This window comes from Schistocerca piceifrons, unplaced genomic scaffold, assembly GCF_021461385.2.
Source record: "Schistocerca piceifrons isolate TAMUIC-IGC-003096 unplaced genomic scaffold, iqSchPice1.1 HiC_scaffold_936, whole genome shotgun sequence".
NCBI lineage: Eukaryota > Metazoa > Arthropoda > Insecta > Orthoptera > Acrididae > Schistocerca > Schistocerca piceifrons.
The window spans coordinates 6,688,785-6,693,784 of NW_025729208.1; the positions used below are offsets into that span (position 1 = coordinate 6,688,785).

General features: G+C 53.0%; 1 non-coding gene across 1 annotated transcript in view; it reads right to left on the bottom strand.

The window, feature by feature from the left end:
- LOC124772248 overlaps positions 1–1,448 on the bottom strand; it is a 1,909-nt gene extending 461 nt beyond the window's left edge. Inside the window, exon 1 of the ribosomal RNA XR_007013910.1 lies at positions 1–1,448. This exon is cut by the window's left edge and continues 461 nt beyond it. This is a non-coding gene — a ribosomal RNA (small subunit ribosomal RNA).
- Between the last annotated feature and the right edge of the window lie 3,552 nt (positions 1,449–5,000).

A 5,000-nucleotide genomic window follows, 5' to 3' on the forward strand; every position in this document is an offset into this window, starting at 1 on the left:
ACTAGTTAGCAGGCTAGAGTCTCGTTCGTTATCGGAATTAACCAGACAAATCGCTCCACCAACTAAGAACGGCCATGCACCACCACCCACCGAATCAAGAAAGAGCTATCAATCTGTCAATCCTTCCGGTGTCCGGGCCTGGTGAGGTTTCCCGTGTTGAGTCAAATTAAGCCGCAGGCTCCACTCCTGGTGGTGCCCTTCCGTCAATTCCTTTAAGTTTCAGCTTTGCAACCATACTTCCCCCGGAACCCAAAAGCTTTGGTTTCCCGGAGGCTGCCCGCCGAGTCATCGGAGGAACTGCGGCGGATCGCTGGCTGGCATCGTTTATGGTTAGAACTAGGGCGGTATCTGATCGCCTTCGAACCTCTAACTTTCGTTCTTGATTAATGAAAACATACTTGGCAAATGCTTTCGCTTCTGTTCGTCTTGCGACGATCCAAGAATTTCACCTCTAACGTCGCAATACGAATGCCCCCGCCTGTCCCTATTAATCATTACCTCGGGTTCCGAAAACCAACAAAATAGAACCGAGGTCCTATTCCATTATTCCATGCACACAGTATTCAGGCGGGCTTGCCTGCTTTAAGCACTCTAATTTGTTCAAAGTAAACGTGCCGGCCCACCGAGACACTCAATAAAGAGCACCCTGGTAGGATTTCAACGGGGTCCGCCTCGGGACGCACGAGCACGCACGGGGCGGTCGCACGCCTTCGGCTCGCCCCACCGGCAGGACGTCCCACGATACATGCCAGTTAAACACCGACGGGCGGTGAACCAACAGCGTGGGACACAAATCCAACTACGAGCTTTTTAACCGCAACAACTTTAATATACGCTATTGGAGCTGGAATTACCGCGGCTGCTGGCACCAGACTTGCCCTCCAATAGATACTCGTTAAAGGATTTAAAGTGTACTCATTCCGATTACGGGGCCTCGGATGAGTCCCGTATCGTTATTTTTCGTCACTACCTCCCCGTGCCGGGAGTGGGTAATTTGCGCGCCTGCTGCCTTCCTTGGATGTGGTAGCCGTTTCTCAGGCTCCCTCTCCGGAATCGAACCCTGATTCCCCGTTACCCGTTACAACCATGGTAGGCGCAGAACCTACCATCGACAGTTGATAAGGCAGACATTTGAAAGATGCGTCGCCGGTACGAGGACCGTGCGATCAGCCCAAAGTTATTCAGAGTCACCAAGGCAAACGGACCGGACGAGCCGACCGATTGGTTTTGATCTAATAAAAGCGTCCCTTCCATCTCTGGTCGGGACTCTGTTTGCATGTATTAGCTCTAGAATTACCACAGTTATCCAAGTAACGTGGGTACGATCTAAGGAACCATAACTGATTTAATGAGCCATTCGCGGTTTCACCTTAATGCGGCTTGTACTGAGACATGCATGGCTTAATCTTTGAGACAAGCATATGACTACTGGCAGGATCAACCAGGGAGCTGCGTCAACTAGAGCTGAGCAGCCGGCCGCCCGGGAGTGTGTCCCGGGGGCCCGCGCGAACACGCAAGCGTCCGCTCAATCATTCTGCAAACAGGAGGAGGCTGAGCTCCCCTGCACAATACACCTCGAAACCCTCTCAGGTCCCGGCGGCGCGCAGCGCCGTCCCAAGTACTTGGTCGGGTTCGAGAGAGGCGCAATCGCCCGGAGTTAGGCGAGTAGACGCTTTCGGTGCGACCACCCGTGCTCCCAACTGAGCTTGCCGCTGCCGACAGAGGCCCGGGAGCGTGCTGTCGTGGCATTGCCGGCGGGAGACAACACGCGCCACCTACGGTGACCGGCAGCTCCAACGCCAGCGCCACAGAAGGACAAAAGCCCCACTTGGGTGCCGAAGCGAACTCTCCCAGCACAGCGCACGCGCCAACACATCCGCACAGCTGCGATACAAACCACCAGCGAGAACCGCTGGGGCGACCGAGCAGCAGACGGCGTCGCGGCGCCGAGCGCCGGGCGGCAGCGCATCCTCAACGCACACAGTCCTCAATCGGACCAGCACACTGAAGATGTCCACCGCGCTTCGCACCGGGCCCGCGAGGACCTACTTTGGCCGCACGGCGCCGCGCGCAGGGTGCGCCGGCGCGCAGCTGCGACGCCTGCCGCGTCCGTCGGCCGGCGCGCCTGCCACTGGCCGCCCCCACCAGCCGGCTGTAGCGCGTGCGCCCACGCACCGCGCGGCCAGCACGCCGGGAGGCGCCCCCTCACCGGCCGGGGACGGTCCCACCCAGCCACCGCCGCGTATCGCTTCACACCCAGATGCCGTTCAGTTTCGTCGGCATGGTGGGTATCGCTGGAACAACCGGTTAGTACCTCAACCTATCGTCGCCATCACCGATTCACCCCTAGCGAGAACAACCGCACCACAACAGGTTACCATTTGTTCATTTGCGTAACTTCACCAGAAAACGCAGGCGTCCATCGCCATTTGCAACTTCCACGATTATTGCATGCCTGTGTCAGGTGTCACGCCACACTACGTCTGCCCACATACACGCAACAAAATGTGCACGCCTAGACAATACGTGGAAGGTGGCCCCCGTACGTATGCGATGTCCATTGCTCGAACGACTGTCAACCGGCCTCTGTAGCATGTCGCAGATATGGAACGCGGTGCACCATGCCATCACGGTGTGTGAGGAGAGACGACTAGGTCCGAATACATCAACAGACAGCTCATGCTGATCGCCATCCACGGCGTCCGTTCCTCCCACACGTCTCTATGGCGTACCACACTGCAATCCAGCTCTCATAGGGAGACGACACGTAGCTGCGTGCACAATATTTGCACTGTATGGTCCGCCGTTTTTGGGCGCAGTCGTTGTACGGTCACACATGTGCCACGATGTATCATTCAGTACATAAGGACGAATGTGCAGTACAGATTGTGGTTTACGCGTACGACATTAGCGGACAGTTGACACAGGCCGCACCACAACGTAGCCTGAGTACGTCGCATGCGGAGGGCATTGAACATGCAAAGTTCTCACCAACCAGCTTGCGAAGGCAGGGGGCAAGGTGGGGACGTGGGGAGGGGCGGCATGTACGTCCTGCTGCCATCCACATTACAGTGTACAGCAGGAGCATGTGGAAAGTGAGCAAGACTTGCAAGGTGTTTAACATGAAGCGATACACAGGGGAGCGGGGAGTGCGAGTAGCGAACTATATTGCGAGGGTTGCGGGTGGGCAACACTACACTAATTGAACGAGTCGTATAACAATTACAGAGCAGGTTTAGGCGACAACGTGGGTTACGTTAGGCGACAACGTGGGTTAGGTTAAGGCACGACGTGGGTTAGGTTAAGGCACGACGTGGGTTAGGTTAAGGCACGACGTGGGTTAGGTTAAGGCACGACATGGGTTAGGTTAAGGCACGACATGGGTTAGGTTAAGGCACGACATGGGTTAGGTTAAGGCACGACATGGGTTAGGTTAAGGCACGACATGGGTTAGGTTAAGGCACGACATGGGTTAGGTTAAGGCACGACATGGGTTAGGTTAAGGCACGACATGGGTTAGGTTAAGGCACAACATGGGTTAGGTTAAGGCACAACATGGGTTAGGTTAAGGCACAACATGGGTTAGGTTAAGGCACAACATGGGTTAGGTTAAGGCACAACATGGGTTAGGTTAAGGCACAACATAGGTTAGGTTAAGGCACAACATAGGTTAGGTTAAGGCACAACATAGGTTAGGTTAAGGCACAACATGGGTTAGGTTAAGGCACAACATGGGTTAGGTTAAGGCACAACATGGGTTAGGTTAAGGCACAACATGGGTTAGGTTAAGGCACAACATGGGTTAGGTTAAGGCACAACATGGGTTAGGTTAAGGCACAACATGGGTTAGGTTAAGGCACAACATGGGTTAGGTTAAGGCACAACATGGGTTAGGTTAAGGCACAACATGGGTTAGGTTAAGGCACAACATGGGTTAGGTTAAGGCACAACATGGGTTAGGTTAAGGCACAACATAGGTTAGGTTAAGGCACAACATAGGTTAGGTTAAGGCACAACATAGGTTAGGTTAAGGCACAACATAGGTTAGGTTAAGGCACAACATAGGTTAGGTTAAGGCACAACATAGGTTAGGTTAAGGCACAACATAGGTTAGGTTAAGGCACAACATAGGTTAGGTTAAGGCACAACATAGGTTAGGTTAAGGCACAACATAGGTTAGGTTAAGGCACAACATAGGTTAGGTTAAGGTACAACATAGGTTAGGTTAAGGTACAACATAGGTTAGGTTAAGGTACAACATAGGTTAGGTTAAGGTACAACATAGGTTAGGTTAGGTTAGGTTACACGTTGTTGTAAGGAAAGGTGTAGGGGGGGGCGGGGGCGGCAGGTTCGTTGATAGTGATTATAGTAAGTGAATGCTTGTGACATGATCAGATTTGTCACGTCAGGATGCACCTTTGGCTTATTAGAGGCGGCGCTCCAATTCTATGCTTGTGTCAGACCTGTGTCTTTGACTCATGTCATTGTTTGTGCGCTGTGACAGGAGGTACTATTGTGATGTTGGGTGCACCGTTGTATAGGACATGTGTGGGTGTTGGTGCCTGATCTGCGCAATGGTGGATGTCGAAAGGGTGGGATATTGTATTTTCCGCATGGACCTCCTGGTCTGGTTGTGATAGTGTGGATTGTGTAATGTGGCGGAGAGGATGCACTGGATGTTGTTCCATGCTGGTGCTTACATATTGTATGTGCGCCCGTTAGAAGCAGAGAGTGGTGCGTGATCAGAGTGGCTGGCTGACGTGTGGTTCCCATTGTGGGCAGACTCTTTCAGCATGTATACGGACAGTTGTATATATATTCTGTAGTTTGATGGCTCTGCATTGATTACTAATCAGCGCCGTGTGTACGGGTAATCTGGTTCCAGTCCAAAATGTTCCATCTGTGTACATTAGTGACAAAGACTCCCCTCATGCAGTGGGGCTCGGTCTGTTATAACTCTTCCGCGTAATATATTTGCCCCACGTTTTTGCGACTGCGAG